Consider the following 20,266-nt stretch of genomic DNA (forward strand, 5'->3'; position numbering starts at 1 on the left):
TCCCAGCCATGCCCTCCAAAGACCTGGCCAGATGGCGGGTTGGGCAGTGTAAATTTTTACAATCTTTTCTTTCTTTTTTTTTTTTTTTTATGAAGCAAAACTCAACTTTTGTTACTTTTTACAAGTAACAATTTAAAAGATTTGTGGAAATGATCCAAAGTGATGAATTTTGTCTATAAATGTGATCCAAAAATGATGTTGCAATTTTATTGCTGTTTTCTAAAATGGCATAATGCTCAAAATCCACTATTTTAAAATTATTTTTATGTGAACGCTTTTTTCTCTTTCGTAATTTTAAGCAAGCTACTATAGGTTTAAAAAATTTCAAACAGTGACATACAACTTAAGCATTACACAATAACAGGAAATCTTTACAATCTTTTTTTTTTTTTTAAACATCTTTATTGAAGTATAATTGCTTTACAATGGTGCGTTAGTTTCTGCTTTATAACAAAGTGAATCAGTTATACATATACATATGTTCCCATATCTCTTCCCTCTTGCATCTCCCTCCCTCCCACCCTCCCTATCCCACCCCTCTAGGTGGTCACAAAGCACCGAGCTGATCTCCCTGTGCTATGTGGCTGCTTCCCACTAGCTAGCTATTTTACATTTGGTAGTGTATATATGTCCATGACACTCTCTCACCCTGTCACGTCTCACCCCTCCCCCTCCCCATATTCTCAAGTCCATTCTTTAGTAGGTCTGTGTCTTTATTCCCATCTTGCCACTAGGTTCTTCATGACCTTTTTTTTTTTTTTTTCCTTAGATTCCATATATATGTGTTAGCATACTGTATTTGTTTTTCTCTTTCTGACTTACTTCACTCTGTATGACAGACTCTAACTCCATCCACCTCATTACAAATACCTCCATTTCATTTCTTTTTATGGCTGAGTAATATTCCATTGTATATATGTGCCACATCTTCTTTATCCGTTCATCCGATGATGGACACTTAGGTTGCTTCCATGTCCTGGCTATTGTAAATAGAGCTGCAATGAACATTTTGGTACATGACTCTTTTTGAATTATGGTTTTCTCAGGGTATATGCCCAGTAGTGGGATTGCTGGGTCGTATGGTAGTTCTATTTTTAGTTTTTTAAGGAACCTCCATACTGTTCTCCATAGTGGCTGTATCAATTTACATTCCCACCAACAGTGCAAGAGTGTTCCCTTTCCTCCACACCCTCTCCAGCATTTATTGTTTCTAGATTTTTTGATGATGGCCATTCTGACCGGTGTGAGATGATACCTCATTGTAGTTTTGATTTGCATTTCTCTAATGATTAATGATGTTGAGCATTCTTTCATGTGTCTGTTGGCCATCTGTATATCTTCTTTGGAGAAATGTCTATTTAGGTCTTCTGCCCATTTTTGGATTGGGTTGTTTGTTTTTTTGTTATTGAGCTGCATGAGCTGCTTGTAAATCTTGGAGATTAATCCTTTGTCAGTTGCTTCATTTGCAAATATTTTCTCCCATTCTGAAGGTTGTCTTTTGGTCTTGTTTATGGTTTCCTTTGCTGTGCAAAAGCTTTTAAGTTTCATTAGGTCCCATTTGTTTATTTGTGTTTTTATTTCCATTTCTCTAGGAGCTGGGTCAAAAAGGATCTTGCTGTGATTTATGTCATAGAGTGTTTGAAGGCCATTTGAAAAGAGATTTTGATGGTCATACAAATAATATAACTTTTGAGCCCGATAATCCATTTCTGGGAAATTTGTCCTGAGGAAACAACCCAGTGGAAGGAAAAAAGCTCTGGGCATGACGGTGTTTGTTGCCACATTGTATGTAATTGGGAAAAATTGGGAACAAGGGAATTATATTTTACGTTTGTTATCTCTTTGGCATATTGCAACAAGCTTGTGATGAAGGTATTTCACAGGTGAGGAAGTGGAGGTTGGAGAGATTAAATGACTTGCCCATGAGTTTAGCGTGATTGAGAAACAAAAAGAAGGCAAAATTGGGACTTCCTTGGTGGTTCAGTGGTTAAGACTCCACGCTCCCAATGCAGGGGGCCCAGGTTCGATCCCTGATCAGGGAACTAGATCCCACATGCCCCCAACTAAGACCCGGTGCAGCTAAATAAATAAATAAGTAAAATAAAACATTTAAAAAAAGAAGACAAAATTCAAACCTGGTCTTTCTGGTTGTAAAGCCTGTAGGCTTTCTCCTAGAGCACACTGGATCCGTAAATGCTCAATAGAGAAAAAGGGTTAAGTAACTGACTGCAAATCAATTCAGTGGAATTTAGTGCAGTCAATTTAAGTGATAATTATGTGAATTATGCAGCAACATGAAAATATTTAAGATATGTTAGGGGAAAGCAATGGATTATACAAATTCACTTATGTTATAATTTTACAAAAAAATGTGTATTCATGAGCAAAGGCTGAAAAGAATATAAATAGAGTTGCTTTCGTAAGATAGTTGTATTCCAAGTGTTATTTGGGGTTCAGTTTTAAAATTCTGTTATTGCTACAGTATTGTTTGTTAATAAATAGATGTTTGCCTAGTAACAGTTTTCTGGATGATTTGAGGACACCGGGAGAGTACTGGAATCAGAAACTAATTCCAAAGTGTCTTCCTCATTGTATTAACCTCACTTAGTTGCTGCTGGCAGAATTGTCGTACATGTGGTACTGTTTGCCGGAGATGAACTCTGGGCAGCAAGATTTCATGGTTTTTGTGTTGTCTAGGTGAATGGTCTAAGAGTTTTTGGACTTTCAAAGAGGATAAAAAATTGACAGTGGTCCGAAGATCTGCGTATTGAGGGCTTGAGTGAGAAATGGATTCCTTTTGAAAGCTGTCCTGTGTTTTCTGCTTGCTCAGTGCCAGGCTCTGCCAGGTACTTTAGCTCATTTAGTTGTCACAACACTCCTGTGAGATAATTGATTTTTTTTTTTCTTTTTTAAGATTTTTAGAAATTTCATGTAATGTCTGAAACATTTATATTAACATATTTCCATACATATTTCCATACAAATACAAATATAAGATTTTTAGAAATTTCATGTAATGTCTGAAACATTTATATTAACATATTTCCATACATATTTCCATACAAATACAAATATAAGATTTTTAGAAATTTCATGTAATGTCTGAAACATTTATATTAACATATTTCCATACAAATAACCCAATGAAAGTTTAGTATTAGTTGTTTTGTTTGCTTTTTTATACTGCAGGTTCTTATTAGGCATCAATTTTATACACATCAGTGTATACATGTCAATCCCAATCGCCCAATTCAGCACACCACCATCCCCACCTCACCACAGTTTTCCCCCCTTGGTGTCCATATGTCCATTCTCTACATCTGTGTCTCAACTTCTGCCCTGCAAACTGGCTCATCTGTACCATTTTTCTAGGTTCCACATACATGCATTAATATACGATATTTGTTTTTCTCTTTCTGACTTACTTCACTCTGTATGACAGTCTCTAGATCCATCCACGTCTCAACAAATGACTCAATTTCGTTCCTTTTTATGGCTGAGTAATATTCCATTGTATATATGTACCACAACTTCTTTATCCATTCGTCTGTTGATGGGCATTTAGGTTGCTTCCATGACCTGGCTATTGTAAATAGTGCTGCAATGAACATTCGGGTGCATGTGTCTTTTTGAATTATGGTTTTCTCTGGGTATATGCCCAGTAGTGGGATTGCTGGGTCATATGGTAATTCTATTTTTAGTTTTTTAAGGAACCTCCATATTGTTCTCCATAGTGGCTGTATCAATTTACATTCCCACCAACAGTGCAAGAGGGTTCCCTTTTCTCCACACCCTCTCCAGCATTTGTTGTTTGTAGATTTTCTGATGATGCCCATTCTAACAGGAGTGAGGTGATACCTCATTGTAGTTTTGATTTGCATTTCTCTAATAATTAGTGATGTTGAGCATCTTTTCATGTGCTTCGTGGCCGTCTGTATGTCTTCTTTGGAGAAATGTCTATTTAGGTCTTCTGCCCATTTTTGGATTGGGGTGATTGTTTCTTTGATATTGAGCTGAATGAGCTGTTTATATATTTTGGAGATTAATCCTTTGTCCGTTGATTCATTTGCAAATATTTTCTCCCATTCTGAGGGTTGTCTTTTCGTCTTGTTTATGGTTTCCTTTGCTGTGCAAAAGCTTTGAAGTTTCATTAGGTCCCACTTGTTTATTTTTGTTTTTAATTCCATTACTCTAGGAGGTGGATCAAAAAAGATCTTGCTGTGATTTATGTCAAAGAGTGTTCTTCCTATGTTTTCCTCTAAGAGTTTTATAGTGTCCAGTCTTATATTTAGGTCTCTAATCCATTTTGAGTTTATTTTTGTGTATGGTGTTAGGGAGTATTCTAATTTCATTCTTTTACATGTAGCTGTCCAGTTTTCCCAACACCACTTATTGAAGAGACTGTCTTTTCTCCATTGTATATCTTTGCCTCCTTTGTCATAGATTAGTTGACCATAGGTGCGTGGGTTAATCTCTGGGCTTTCTATCTTGTTCCATTGATCTATGTTTCTGTTTTTGTGCCAGTACCATATTGTCTTGATTACTGTAGCTTTGTAGTATAGTCTGAAGTCAGGGAGTCTGATTCCTCCAGCTCCATTTTTTTCCCTCAAGACTGCTTTGGCTATTCGGGGTCTTTTGTGTCTCCATACAAATTTTAAGATGATTTGTTCTAGCTCCGTAAAAAAGGCCATTGGTAATTTGATAGGGATTGCATTGAATCTATAGATTGCTTTGGGTAGTATACTCATTTTCACAATGTTGATTCTTCCAATCCAAGAACATGGTATATCTCTCCATCTGTTGGTATCATCTTTAATTTCTTTCATCAGTGTCTTATAGTTTTCTGCATACAGGTCTTTTGTCTCCCTAGGTAGGTTTATTCCTAGGTATTTTATTCTTTTTGTTGCAATGGTAAATGGGAGTGCTTCCATAATTTCTCTTTCAGATTTTTCATCATTAGTGTATAGGAATGCAAGAGATTTCTGTGCATTAATTTTGTATCCTGCAACTTTACCATATTCATTAATTAGTTCTAGCAGTTTTCTGGTGGCAGTTTTAGGATTCTCTATGTATAGTATCATGTCATCCGCAAACAGTGACAGTTTTACTTCCTCTTTTCCAATTTGTATTCCTTTTATTTCTTTTTCTTCTCTGATTGCCGTGGCTAGGACTTCCAGAACTATGTTGAATAATAGTGGTGAGAGTGGACATCCTTGTCTCGTTCCTGATCTTAGAGGAAATGCTTTCAGTTTTTCACCATTGAGAATGATGTTTGCTGTGGGTTTGTCATATATGGCCTTTATTATGTTGAGGTAGGTTCCCTCTATGCCCACTTTCTGGAGAGTTTTTATCATAAATGGGTGTTGAATTTTGTCAAAAGCTTTTTCTGCATCTATTGAGATGATCATATGGTTTTTATTCTTCAATTTGTTAATATGGTGTGTCACATTGATTGATTTGCGTATATTGAAGAATCCTTGCATCCCCGGGATAAATCCCACTTGATCGTGGTGTATGATCCTTTTAATGTGTTGTTGGATTCTGTTTGCTAGTATTTTGTTGAGGATTTTTGCATCTATATTCATCAGTGATATTGGTCTGTAATTTTCTTTTTTTGTAGTGTCTTTGTCTGGTTTTGGTATCAGGGTGATGGTGGCCTCATAGAATGAGTTTGGGAGTGTTCCTTCCTCTGCAATTTTTTGGAAGAGTTTGAGAAGGATGGGTGTTAGCTCTTCTCTAAATGTTTGATAGAATTCACCTGTGAAGCCATCTGGTCCTGGACTTTTGTTTGTTGGAAGATTTTTAATCACAGTTTCAATTTCATTACTTGTGATTGGTCTGTTCATATTTTCTGTTTCTTCCTGATTCAGTCTTGGAAGGTTATACCTTTCTAAGAATTTGTCCATTTCTTCCAGGTTGTCCATTTTATTGGCATAAAGTTGCTTATAGTAGTCTCTTAGGATGTTTTGTATTTCTGCGGTGTCTGTTGTAACTTCTCCTTTTTCATTTCTGATTTTATTGATTTGAGTCCTCTCCCTCTTTTTCTTGATGAGTCTGGCTAATGGCTTATCAATTTTGTTTATCTTCTCAAAGAACCAACTTTTAGTTTTATTGATCTTTGCTATTGTTTTCTTTGTTTCTATTTCATTTATTTCTGCTCTGATCTTTATGATTTCTTTCCTTCTGCTAACTTTGGGTTTTGTTTGTTCTTCTTTCTCTAGTTTCTTTAGGTGTAAGGTTAGATTGTTTACTTGAGATTTTTCTTGTTTCTTTAGGTAGGCTTGTATAGCTATAAACTTCCCTCTTAGAACCGCTTTTGCTGCATCCCATAGGTTTTGGGTCGTCGTGTTTTCATTGTCATTTGTCTCTAGGTATTTTTTTATTTCCTCTTTGATTTCTTCAGTGATCTCTTGGTTATTTAGTAACGTATTGTTTAGCCTCCATGTGTTTGTCTTTTTTACGTTTTTTTCCCTGTAATTCATTTCTAATCTCATAGCGTTGTGGTCAGAAAAGATGTTTGGTATGATTTCTATTTTCTTAAATTTACTGAGGCTTGATTTGTGACCCAAGATGTGATCTATCCTGGAGAATGTTCCGTGCGCACTTGAGAAGAACGTGTAATCTGCTGTTTTTGGATGGAATGTCCTATATATATCAATTAAATCTATCTGGTCTATTGTGTCATTTAAAGCTTCTGTTTCCTTATTTATTTTCATTTTGGATGATCTGTCCATTGGTGTAAGTGAAGTGTTAAAGTCCCCCACTATTATTGTGTTACTGTCGATTTCCTCTTTTATAGCTGTTAGTAGTTGCCTTATGTATTGAGGTGCTCCTATGTTGGGTGCATATATATTTATAATTGTTATATCTTCTTCTTGGATTGATCCCTGGATCATTATGTAGTGTCCTTCCTTGTCTCTTGTAACATTCTTTATTTTAAAGTCTATTTTATCTGATATGAGTATAGCTACTCCAGCTTTCTTTTGATTTCCATTTGCATGGAATATCTTTTTCCATCCCCTCACTTTCAGTCTGTATGTGTCCCTAGGTCTAAAGTGGGTCTCTTGTAGACAGCATATATATGGGTCTTGTTTTTGTATCCATTCAGCCAGTCTATGTCTTTTGGTTGGGGCGTTTAATCCATTCACGTTTAAGGTAATTATCGATATGTATGTTACTATGACCATTTTCTTAATTGTTTTGGGTTTGTTTTTGTAGCTCCTTTTCTTCTCTTGTGTTTCCCACTTAGAGAAGTTCCTTTAGCATTTGTTATAGAGCTGGTTTGGTGGTGCTGAATTCTCTTAGCTTTTGCTTGTCTGTAAAGCTTTTGATTTCTCCATCAAATCTAAATGTGATCCTTGCCGGGTAGAGTAATCTTGGTTGTAGGTTCTTCCCTTTCATCACATTAAGTATATCATGCCACTCCCTTCTGGCTTGCAGAGTTTCTGCTGAGAAATCAGCTGTTAACCTTATGGGAGTTCCCTTGTATGTTATTTGTCGTTTTTCCCTTGCTGCTTTCAATAATTTTTCTTTGTCTTTAATTTTTGCCACTTTGATTACTATGTGTCTCGGCGTGTTTCTCCTTGGGTTTATTCTGTATGGGACTCTCTGCGCTTCCTGGACTTGGGTGGCTATTTCCTTTCTCATGTTAGGGAAGTTTTCGACTATAATCTCTTCAAATATTTTCTCTGGTCCTTTCTCTCTCTCTTCTCCTTCTGGGACCCCTATAATGCGAATGTTGTTGCGTTTAATGTTGTCCCAGAGGTCTCTTAGGCTGTCTTCATTTCTTTTCATTCTTTTTTCTTTAGTCTGTTCCGCAGCAGTGAATTCCACCATTCTGTCTTCCAGGTCACTTATCCGTTCTTCTGCCTCAGTTATTCTGCTATTGATTCCTTCTAGTGTAGTTTTCATTTCAGTTATTGTATTGGTCATCTCTGTTTGTTTGTTCTTTAATTCTTCTAGGTCTTTGTTAATCATTTCTTGCATCTTCTCAATCTTTGCCTCCATTCTTATTCCGAGGTCCTGGATCATCTTCACTATCATTATTCTGAAGTCTTTTTCTGGAAGGTTGCCTATCTCCACTTCATTTGGTTGTTTTTCTGGGGTTTTTTCTTGTTCCTTCATCTGGTACATAGCCCTCTGCCTTTTCATCTTCTCTATCTTTCTGTAACTGTGGTTTTTGGTCCACAGGCTGCAGGATTGTAGCTTTTCTTGCTTCTGTTGTCTGCCCTCTGGTGGTTGAGGCTATCTAAGAGGCTTGATGGGAGGCTCTGGTGGTGGGTAGAGCTGACTGTTGCTCTGGTGGGCAGAGCTCAGTAAAACCTTAATCCACTTGACTGTTGATGCGTGGGGCTGGGTTCCCTCCCTGTTGCTGTGGCATCAGAGCTCAGTAAAGCCTTAATCCACTTGACTGTTGATGGGTGGGGCTGGGTTCCCTCCCTGTTGGTTGTTTTGCCTGAGGCAACCCAACACTGGAGCCTACCCGTGCTCTTTGGTGGGGTTAATGGCAGACTCTGGGAGGGCTCACGCCAAGGAGAACTTCCCAGAACCTCGGCTGCCAGTGTCCTTATCCCCACAGTGAAACAGAGCCACCACTCGCCTCTGCAGGAGACCCCCCAACACCAGCAGGTAGGTCTGGTTCAGTCTCCCCCAGGGTCACTGCTCCTTCCCCTGGGTCCCGATGCACACATTACTTTGTGTGTGCCCTCCAAGAGTGGGGTCTCTGTTTCCCCCAGTCCTGTCAAAGTCCTGCAATCAATTCCCACTAGGCTTCAAAGTCTGATTCTCTAGGAATTCCTCCTCCCGTAGCCGGACCCCCAGGTTGGGAAGCCTGACGTGGGGCTCAGAACCTTCACTCCAGTGGGTGGACTTCTGTGGTATAAGTGTTCGCCAGCCTGTGAGTCACCCACCCAGCAGTTATGGGATTTGATTTTACTCTGATTGCGCCCCTCCTACCGTCTCACTGTGGCTTCTCCTCTGTCCTTGGACGTGGGGTATCCTCCTTGGTGAAGTCCAGGGTCTTCCTGTCAATGATTGTCCAGCAGCAAGTTGTGATTCTGGTGCTCTCGCAAGAGGGAGTGAGAGCACGTCCTTCTACTCCGCCATCTTGGTTAATCTCTTTCTTCATCAGATGCTCACTGCCAATCCCATTAGGGAAGAATTGTTCTCTCAATTTTACAGACGTGGAAATAGGCTGAGAGGACGTAAGTAACTTGCCCAAGGTCACACAGCTAGCAAACGAAGGGACTGGGTCCTGGGGCTTCCTAGGATTACTCCTTACTAAAGCACTGTGATGACTGTGGGGCCAAAACGCATCACTCTACAGCACAGCTTTTAGTGGCAGCATAGACTTCAGTTCTGGAGGCTGAAAGTTCTAGATCAGGGTGTCAGTATGGTCAGGTCCTGATGAGAACTCACTTTCTGGTTCATAGACAGCAGTCTTCTTACTATGTCCCGAGATAATTGATTTTTATCCTCATTTTATAGATGAGCCAACAGTGACTCAAAGGTGTTAAATAGTTTTCCCGAGGTTATGCAGCTCACAAGTGACAGCATTGGGAGTTCATCCGTTTCCTATTCCGCTGACCCCAGGGCCCTTGCTCTTAGTCCTTGTGCCTTGAATTGAAAGGTGATCTGGTGGGTGAGCTTCAGCTTTGGAGGCCCAGGCTCTTGCAAGCCATTGAAACTGATTGCCAGAGTTAGGCACCTTGCTGAGAGTTCAGTTGGTTGGAGTCGCCCCGATTCGTTTTTATGTTGTTGGCTTTTGTTTTTCTTCCCTTTTTGATGTGCTGTAGGCTAGGAAGGCCTTTGATGGGGGTGGGGGTGGGAGTGGGAATGGGAGGAAGCCATAATGACCAACTAGTAGCTCCTTCTGGGTCTGTCCCGCCGCTGAGCTGCGACTGCTGCAGCTTCTGAAAGCTCCACCCCATGATCAGGTTGGGATGGTTCCCATTTCAGATGTTGCAGCTCCACACACACTTGAGTCGCAGGGGCCGGAATGTGGCAGGTACAGCCTTGTGTTAGCTTACTTTTTTTTTTTTTTTAAGTACTATTTTTATTTTTTTCATTTATTATTTTATTTATTTATTTATTTTTGGCTGCGTTGGGTGTTCGTTGCTGCCCGCGGGCTTTCTCTGGTTGCGGCGAGCGCGGGCTACTCTTCGTTGCGGTGCACGGGCTTCTCGTTGCGGTGGCTTCTCTTGCTGTGAAGCACGGGCTCTAGGCACGCGGGCTTCAGTAGTTGTGGCACACGGGCTTCAGTAGTTGTGGCACACGGGCTCAGTAGTTGTGGCTCACGGGCTCTAGAGCGCAGGCTCAGTAGTTGTGGCGCACGGACTTAGTTGCTCTGCGGCATGTGGGATCTTCCTGGACCAGGGCTCGAACCCGTGTCCCCGGCATTGGCAGACAGATTCTTAATCACTGCGCCACCAGGGAAGTCCCTAGCTTACTTCTGAGCATTGAGTTTCTGTCATATTTGGTGGGGTTTATATTTTGAGGTATTTATTACTGCTGCATGGTAAGCTGTTTCCAGTGTTTCCACTCAATTTTTTTTTTTTTTCCATTTCTTGAACTTGTTTCAAGTACAGATGAAAAGTACAAATGAAAAGAATATTAACGTTTTAAGTTCTTATGCTGTGCCAGGCACAATACTAAACATCCCAGTTAATTTCCTTTAATCCTTATAATAGCTCTCTGGAATAGGCATTATTATAATCCCATTTTTATAGATAAAGGAACTGAGGCACACAGAAAAATGAACTTGACTAAGGTCATACGGCTAGTAAGGTAGTCAGGACTGTATTCATTCATTAATTTATTCATTCATTCAACAAATGTTGAATGTCAACAAATGTCAACAAATTCAGCAAATGTCTGCTGTTTTCCAGACACTATGCTAAAACCTCAGGGGAAATAGCCATGAGCAGATAGATAATAAGGTCCCTGCCCTCTAGAAGTGGATTATATTCATATGACAAGCATGATAGTAAATAACACACGTGTAAATAAATAATATGAATACAGATTGTGACAACCTCTAGCAAGAAAATAAGAGGTCTGTGTTAGAGAGTAACTTGGTGGAGGTGGTGGAGACAGGTCTGCTTTAGAGCAGGTGGCTAGGCAGGGCGTCTCTGAGGTGCTGACATTTGAGCTGAGATGCAAAGGCTGAGACTGAGCCACCCCAGGAAGTGCTGCAGGAGGAGCTGTGCAGGCAGACAGGGTGGCTTATGTGAGGACCGGAAGGAGGCCAGGGAGGCTGGAGCATTGCGGTGAGGGTGAGGGCTCTACCCGAGGCCGATAGCGGAGCCAGATCACACAACCTGGGGCCACGGCAGGAAGCTTTGTTCCAAGAGTGATAGAAAAAAAGCAGTGGAGTGATGTTAACCAGATTTGTCTGACTCTGAAGCCTATGGGTCTCTCCTTGCATCACTTTGCCTTCAAGAAATTCTTAAATGTGTCCGTCCATCCGGCCATTGGGTATTTAGCGACCATCTCTTATGTTTTAGACTAGAATACACACAAAGATATGGTTCCCCATCTCTTAGAGATGTATTGGGTAGAAAGGCAAATAACCCAACTGGTACAATGCAGTGTGATAGTTGCCATGATAAGGAAATTAGAGGGTGTGTGGAAACATTTAGAAGGACCCCAGTACAGCCTGATGGGGTAGTTAGAGAAAACTTCATGAGGGCAGTGGTATTAAGCAGAGAATGAGACTGGCATTGTTGCAGAAAAGATGGTGCCTGTATTTCATTTGGGCTTGTCTGGCATTTACAGTGACCTTCTGAAGGCTTATTTACCTTCCTCTCATTAAAAAAAATCAACAAAAACTTCTTTACCTATAAATAGGACAAATATTCTTTCAAGTGTTGCTAAGAATTCTAGCAGTGCGCACAATGTGGGCATTCTAAGCCCACTCCATAAATAATTTATTGGTAGCCGAGTAATAGAATAAGGTTTCTCTTTATAGGAAGCATCTGGTGGGGTAGACTTTTTTGTTTGAATGAATGTTTTATGTGCTGTTTCCTTAAAACATTTTTTTTTTTTTTTTTTTTTTTTTTTTTTAAATTCACGTTCTTTTATTTATTTATTTATTTATTTATTTTATTTTTGGCTGTGTTGGCTTTCTCTAGTTGCGGCAAGTGGGGACCACTCTTCATCGCGGTGCGCGGGCCTCTCACCATCGCGGCCTCTCTTGTTGCGGAGCACAGGCTCCAGACGCGCAGGCTCAGTAGTTGTGGCTCACGGGCCCAGTTGCTCCGTGGCATGTGGGATCTTCCCAGACCAGGGCTCGAACCCGTGTCCCCTGCATTGGCAGGCAGATTCTCAACCACTGCGCCACCAGGGAAGCCCTCCTTAAAACATTTTAAAGGAGGCTTTAATGAACCTACCAATTGTTTCTTGCACTGTTCTTAGCCACAAAATTGAAACCTTAAGTGTTAACAAGGGGCCAGGGGCAGAAAGTTTGAAATATACTTAATGTAGAGTATGTTAATCACTTTCTTTTATCAGTCATAAAAGTATTAAAGAGTTTATTAGAAAGAGTATTATATACTATTACCAATTATTTTTAAAAATGCTGAAGAAAAATGCCAATGAACGTATATTTATGGTGATGTATTAGCATTCAAGTATGGCTATTAATATTTTGCTATATTTTATTTTACTTATTTTAAAATCAACTTTATTAAGATATAATTTACATGAAATGAAACTCACCAGTTTTAAGTGTTGGCTGAGTTTTGACATTTGTATAGTCCCTTGTAACTTTTGTCATAATCGAAAAAATATATATATATTTATTTTTAATTTTTTTGGTATATGTGTATACAGTTCTAGGCTCATGTGACTGTCAGCCACAATCATAATGTTCCGTAATGCCAAAAAATGCCCATGTGTTGCCTCTTTGTGGTCAGACTCTTCACCCCAGACCTCTGGCAGCTAATCCTCTGTTCTCAGTCCCTATAATTTTGCTTTTTCCCGATATGATATAAATGGAAGCATACAGTATGTAATCTTTTGAGGCTAGCTAGCTTCTTTTCCTCACCGTAATATCTTTGAAATTTATTCATGTTGTCGTGTATCACAGTAGTTGAATATTTTTCCATCATATGGATGTACACTTTATTCCTTCACCCTTTGAAGAACATTCAGGTTCTTTCCATGTTTTGGTGGTTATTAATAAAGCTGCAGTAAACATTCCTGTATATGTTTTTTTTTTGTGGACATAGGTTTTTGTTTCTCTAGGGAAAATACCTAGGACTGGAATTGCTGAGTCATATGGTAAGTGTAGTTTGTTTTTTGGTAAGAAACCGCCAAACTGTCATCCAGAGTGATTGTGCCATTTTGCATTCCCATCAGCAAAGTATGAGAATTCTGTTTGTTCCACATCTTTATCAGCATTTGGTATTGTCAATTAAAAAAAATTTTTTTAATCATTCTAATAGCTGTGTAGTGGTATCTCATTGTAGTTTTAATTTGCTTTTTCCTAATGGCTGAAGATGTTAAAGATCTTTTCTTGTGCTTATTTGTCATCTGTATATCTTCTCCTGTGAAGTTTCTTTTCAAATCTTTTGCCTGTTTTTTGTTTTTTTTTAATTTGAGTTGTTTTCTAACAATTACATCTTGGGAGTTATTTATGTATTCTAGATGCAGTTCCTGTCTTGGATTTGTGATTTGCAAAAGTTTTCTCTCAGTGTGTAGCTTGTCTTTTCATTCTCTTAACACTGTGCCTTCCAAAGCAAACGTTTTAAATTTTGATGAAGCTCAGTTTATTGATTTAAAAAAAAGTTTTTTATGGATCATGTTATAGCTAAGAACTCTGCCTCGCTGTAGGTCCCAAAGATTTTTCCCTGTGTGTTCTTCTAAAAGATACAATTTTACATTTTACATTTAGATCTATGATCGAATTTGAGTTAATGCTTGTTTAAGGTATGATAGATCAGGGTTCATTTTTTTGTTAATAGATGTTTGACTGTTCCAATGTCATGTGTTGAAAATGAAAACACTATCCTTTCTCCATTGAATTGTCTTTGCACCTTTGTCAGAAATCAATTGGCCATAGTTGTATGGGTCTATTTCTGTATTCTGTTTCATTGGATTCTTTTTCAAAATTGTTTACACTCACCTAACTCTTTTACTGTTCCAAAAAAATTTCATAATCAGCATGTCCTTTATCTATAAGAACTCTTGTAGGGATTTTGATTGGGATTGTGTTAAATCTATAGATCAATTTGGAGAGAATTGACAACTTTATTATATTGAGGTTTCCAATCCATGAATTTGGTAAGTAAGTCTCCTCACTTATTTAGGTTCTTGATTTCATCAGCATTTTGTGCTTTCAAGCATATATAATGTCTTATTAGATTTATACTTAAAAATTTCATTTTTTGGAGATATTGTAAATGGTATTTAAAAAATTTTCAGTTTCTGATTGTTCATTGCTAGTATATTGAAATATGATTGATATCTGCAAGTTGACTTTGCTAAACTCACTTAATGAATTCTGGGAGCTTTTTTTGTAGATTCCTTGGGATTTTTTATATGTATGGTCACTATATGCAAATAAAGATGGTTTTATTTCTTCCTTTCCAATCTGGATGCCTTTTGTTTTCTTCCCTTGCCTTGCTGCACTGTCTGGGACTTCAAATACAGTGTTGAATAGGAACTGTGAGAGCCGATATCCTTTCCTTATTCTTGATGTTAGGGGAATAGCATTCATTTCTTCATCTTTAAGTAAATATGTTTTTTGTAGATGTGTGGGTTTTTTTGTAGACGTCCTTTAGCAGATAAAGGAAGTTTCCTTTAATTCCTAGTTTGCTGAATTTTTATCCTGAGAGGCTGTTGAATGTCAAATGCTTTTTCCTGCCTCTTTTGATGTGATCGTATGTATTTTTTCTTCTGTAGTCTTTTAGTTTGGTGGATTACATGGATTGACTTTGGAATATTGAAGTAACCTTACATTCCTGGGATAAATCCCACTCATGATGTGTTAATATGTTTTTCCAACTCGTTAAAATTTAGTTGAGGATTTTGTGTCTATCATTCCTGAAGGATTTAGTCTGTAGTTTTCTTGTAATATTTTTGTCTGATTTTATAAGGGTAACGCTGCCCTAACAAAATGAAGTGGGAAAGTTCCCTCATCTTCTGTTTTCTGGAAGAGATTGTGTAAAATTGGTAGAAATTTAAGTATTTGGTGGAAATTGCTACTGAAATCATCTTGATTTGGAATTTTCTTTTTTCGAAGGTTTTTAATTACAAATTTAAGTTTTTAAATAGCTATAGTACTATTCAGTTTCTCTTATTTCTTCTTTGGTGAATTTTGATAATTTGTACCTTTGAAGGAATTGTGTTATCTCATCTAAATTCTCCAATTTACATGCATAGATTTGTATGCATTATTTTCATATTATCCTTTTAATTACTGTGGGATCTGTAATGATAACTCCTCTTTCATCCTTGATATTGGTAATTTATGTCTTCTCTTTTTGTTTTTTTTTTTGCCAGTCTTGCTAGAGGTATCAGTTTCATTGATCATTTGAAAAGAGCTATCTTTTTTTTTTTTTTAAACATCTTTATTGGAGTACAGTTGCTTTGCAGTGGTGTGTTAGTTTCTGCTTATAACAAAATGAATCAGCTATACATATACATATATCCCCATATCTCCTTTTTAAATTGACTTTTCTCTATTGTTTTTCTCCTTTCCATTCATTGATTTCTGCTCTTATGTTTATTATATCCTTCATTCTTTTTGCTTTGGGTTTATTTTGCTCTCTTCACGGTTTCTTAAAATAGAAGCTTAGATTATTGATTTAAGATACTTCTTCCTTTTTTAAAAAATTTTTATTGGAGTATAGTTGATTAACAATGTTGGGTTGGTTTCTGCTGTACAGCAAAGTGAATCAGTTATACATATACATATATCCACTCTTTTAGATTCTTTTCCCATATAGGAATACAGAGTATTGAGTAGAGTTCCCTGTGCTATACAGTAGGTCCTTATTAGTTATCTACTTTATATATAATAGGTATATATTTCTTCTTTTCTAAAGCATTTAATAATATAAATTTCCCTCTAAATATTACTCTAACTGCATCCTACAAATTTTGATTTATTTTCATTTTCATTTATTCAAAATATCTTTTGATTTTTCTCTTTTACCCATGGATTGTTTAGAAATGTGCTATTTAATTTCTAAGTCCTTGGGAATTTTCCAGTTCTCTTTCTGTTAATGATTTCTAGTTTATGTTCATTATGGTCAGGGAATATAGTTTGATTTTAGTTCTTTTAAATTTGTTAAGGTTTGTTTTATGAGCCAGGATATCTTGGGAACTGTTCCATGTTCGCTTGAGTTGTTGGGTAGAGTATTTTTATAAATTTATTTATTTTTGGCTGCATTGTGTCTTCGTTGCTGCGCACGGGCTTTCTCTAGTTGCGGCGAGTGGGGGCTACTCTTGGTTGCGGTGCGCGGGCTTCTCATTGCAGTGGCTTCTCTTGTTGCGGAGCACGGGCTCTAGGCGCGCAGGCTTCAGTAGTTGTGGCACATGGGCTCAGTAGCTGTGGCTCATGTGCTCTGGAGCACAGGCTCAGTAGTTGTGGTGCACGGGCTTAGTTGCTCCGCAGCATGTGGGATCTTCCCGGACCAGGGCTCGAACCTGTGTCCCCTGTGTTGGCAGGTGGATTCTTAACCACTGAGCCACCAGGGAAATCCCTAGAGTATTTTATAAGTGTAAATTAGATCTAGTTGGTTGATGGTGTTGCTCAGCATTTTTATATTTTGTTTATTTTTTTGGTCTACTTTTTCTTTGAGAGAGGAGTATTGATGTCTCAAACAATAATTGTGGATTTGTTCATTTCTCCTTTCAATTCTATCAGTTTTTGCTTCATGAATTTGAGGCTGTAATGTTAGGTACATACATAATTAGGATTGTTATTTTTCATTTTTATGTAATGTCCCTTATATGCCTGAATACTTTTCTCAGATATGAATAACCATTCCAGCTTTCTTTTAATTAGTGTTTGCATGGTACATCTTTTTCTAACTTTTATTTTTAATCTACCTCTATCATTATATTTGAAGTGGGTTTCTTGTATACAGCTTTGGGTTTTTTATCCATTCTCATAATCTCTGTATTTTAATTGTTGTGTTTATCATTTACATTTAACATATATCAATGCATTTTAATTTAGGCCCACCATTTTCTTACTTGTTTTCTGTTGTTTCTTCTGTTTTTGATCATTCTGTTTCCCCTTTTAAATCTTCTTTTGGATTATTTGAATTATTTTACTGTTTCATCTAAATATATCTATTGAGTTTCTGAACATATCTCTTTGTATAGTTGATTTTAAAACATTAAAGAATTTTTAGTGGTTGCTTTAGAGATTATAGTAACTTTTCATTTCACCATAAGTGAAATGTAAAAACGTTGCCACACCTATCCCCAGTATATTTTATATACAAAAACATTGAAAATACCACCAGACTATGTTTTAACTTTTGCTTTACTGTCATAAATGTTTTAAAGAACTTGAGGGGTTTTCATTTCTACTGTTCTTCTAGATAGTTATCTAGATATTTATCATTTTTAAAAATTGAAGTATAGTTGATTTACTATCATTTGCTTTTCTCTTCCTTCATTTCTGAAGTTTCCACCTTTCTCTCTAGTATCATTTCCCTTTGGTCTGAAGAACTTCCTTTAGCATTTCTTTTAGAGCAGATCTTTTGGCAGTGGATTCACTTGGTTCTCCTTCATTTGAGAATGTCTTCATTTTACCTTCACTGCTTAAGAATTCTAGCATGACAGTTCTTTTCAGCATTTTAATAATATTGTTCCACTGCCTTCTGGCCTCTATGGTTTTGACTGAGAAATTTGCTGTATTTGAATCGTTGTTCCTCATATATGTGTCATTTTTCTCTGGCTGCTTTCAAGAGTTTTTGTTTGTTTTTTGTTTTATGTTTTTTGTCTTTATTTTTCAGTGGTTGCTAGGTGTGAATTTCTTTGAACTTATCCTGTTTGGTGTTTGATAAGCCTCTTTAGTCTGTATGTTTTATGCCTTTTTCAAAAATTGGAAAGTTCTAAGTTATATTTCTTCAGTTTTTTTTCATACTACACTCTCCTAATTTTCTCCTATTTTTCTGGGACTCTGATGAAAGACCTTTTGGTATTGTCTCAGAGGTCCCTGAGGCTCTCTTAAGTTTTTCTTTTCTAAGTTTTTTCCCCCCTGTTTTCATATTGGATAATTTTTGTTGATCTGTCTTCAAGTTCACTGACTCTTCTGTCATCACCATTTTTTGAGCTCATCCAGTCCATTTTTATTTGGTTTTTGTATTTTCCATTTCTAAAATTTTTATTTGGTTCTTTTCTACATTTTCTGTTTCTCTGCTGAGACTTTATTTTGCCCTTCATTTCAAGACAGTTCACCCTATGTCTTGGCATTTTGCCAACATCTTAATCACTTGACTTTAAGCCATGTTTATGAGTCTTTTTGTAGTTAGAAGTTTTACATTTTGATATAGTCAAGTCATATAATTTCTTCTTCATTCTTTGTGCATTTTGTTGACCCTGTCTTAGGCATCCTCTATACAGTATTTTATTTCATTTAGTACTGACAAAAGCCTATTATCTCTATAAGTGAAGAAACTGAGGCTCTGAAAGGTAACACATCTAGGGTTACTCTATGAGAAGAGTTAGGATTGAACTTAGTGTTGTCTCCAAAGCCCCTGATCTTTCTGCTTTGCCTTTGAGAACTGAGCTGGAGTAGTGACTTGGAGAATGGCAAGGGAACAACAGATGCATGAGTTATGGCCTGGGCAGACACACTGGGTTTAATAAAACATCATCAGCAGTCTCTTCACAGTTCAAATAGTCTTCAAAAAGGATGCCTGCATCTAATATTATTTTTAAGTTATTTTTTGTTAGGAAATTTATACTAAAAAAATTCAAAAGGTAAAAAGGTTATATAGCATATACTTCCAGATACATACCATTTATATCAAGCAAGTAAGCATATCTTCCCCTTACTTTTTAAAATGGTAGCCTGCCACATATAGTATTCTATACCATAGTGTTTTTGTTTAACAGTGTGTCTTGATAACTTCCTTTGAGTACACAGAGTGACCTCTTATTCTTTTTAGTGGCTTCATAAGATTCTGTTGAGTGGCCATATCATAATTTACTTATAACCATGGACTATTGACTTTCAAAAATGTAAAAAATGAACTGTAACATACATGTAGGAGCACGTTTAAATCGCATAAGAACGGTTCAATAAATTGTCAAAAAAGTGAACATATAAGTAGCTTTAGTGTGTATGCTAATTTCTGTTCTTGGAGTTGGGTTAACCTGCTTCAGAAAGCTTGCTGGATGATACAAACAAATAAATCAGGTGTTTTCTATAGGCAGTGAGGTTTACTTGACACATCATAGTCACTAGAGCCAGACAGAGTAGGATATGAATCTCAGCTTTTCCACTGGTTGTGTGATTTTTGATCATGTGTATAGCGGGGGTAATCTGCTCTCAGAGTTGTTTTAGGGATGGAGATATTGTATTTAAATTACCTAAGATCAGTGTCTCTTACACAGTAGGGTCTTGGTAAATACCAGTTTTCTTAATCTGTTTTTTTTAATTTCCAACTTTTAATTTTAACAAATCTTAAACTTATGGAAAAGTTGAAAAATAGTACAACAAACAACCATATATTCTTCATCTAGATTTATCAATTAATATTTTGCTACATCTGCTTTATCTCTTTTTTTTCCCTCCCTCCCCACTTATTAGAGAACTAGTTGCAGACATGTGACAGCACCCTTAAGTACTTCAGCATGTATCTCTTACTTAGGACATTCTTCTACAAAATCATAATACTCTTACCGTATATAAAATTGTTATTCAGATTCCCCCAGTTATCTCCATATAGCTTAAAAAAATTTCAGGATTCACTGTATGATTTCACTGTACTTAGTAGTCAGACCTCTATTACTTCCATTTATTTAGAAGAGTCCCCCAGCCATTTTTGCCTTAAGATTGCCATTAAAATTTTTGAAGAGTCCAGGCCCGTTGTTTGTAGAATGTCTTTCAATTTGGATTTGTCTGATTGACAACTCTTGATTAGATGCAAGTTAAACTGTAGGCATTTGGGGAATTCCCTGGCGGTCCAGTGGTTAGGACTCAGCGCTTTCACTGCCGGGCCTGGGTTTGACCCCTGATCGGGAAACTAAGATCCTGCAAACGGTGAGGTGCAAAAAGAAAAAACAAAAAGATTGTAGG

At 37.3% G+C, this 20,266-nt stretch overlaps 1 protein-coding gene across 6 annotated transcripts in view; it reads left to right on the plus strand.

Annotated features, from left to right (window-relative positions):
- CDK5RAP2 (CDK5 regulatory subunit associated protein 2) overlaps positions 1–20,266 on the plus strand; it is a 190,285-nt gene that overhangs the window by 18,562 nt on the left and 151,457 nt on the right. The gene's annotated exons all lie outside the window — the stretch shown is intronic.

This window comes from Balaenoptera physalus (assembly GCF_965194825.1).
Source record: "Balaenoptera physalus genome assembly, chromosome: 7".
Lineage (NCBI taxonomy): Eukaryota > Metazoa > Chordata > Mammalia > Artiodactyla > Balaenopteridae > Balaenoptera > Balaenoptera physalus.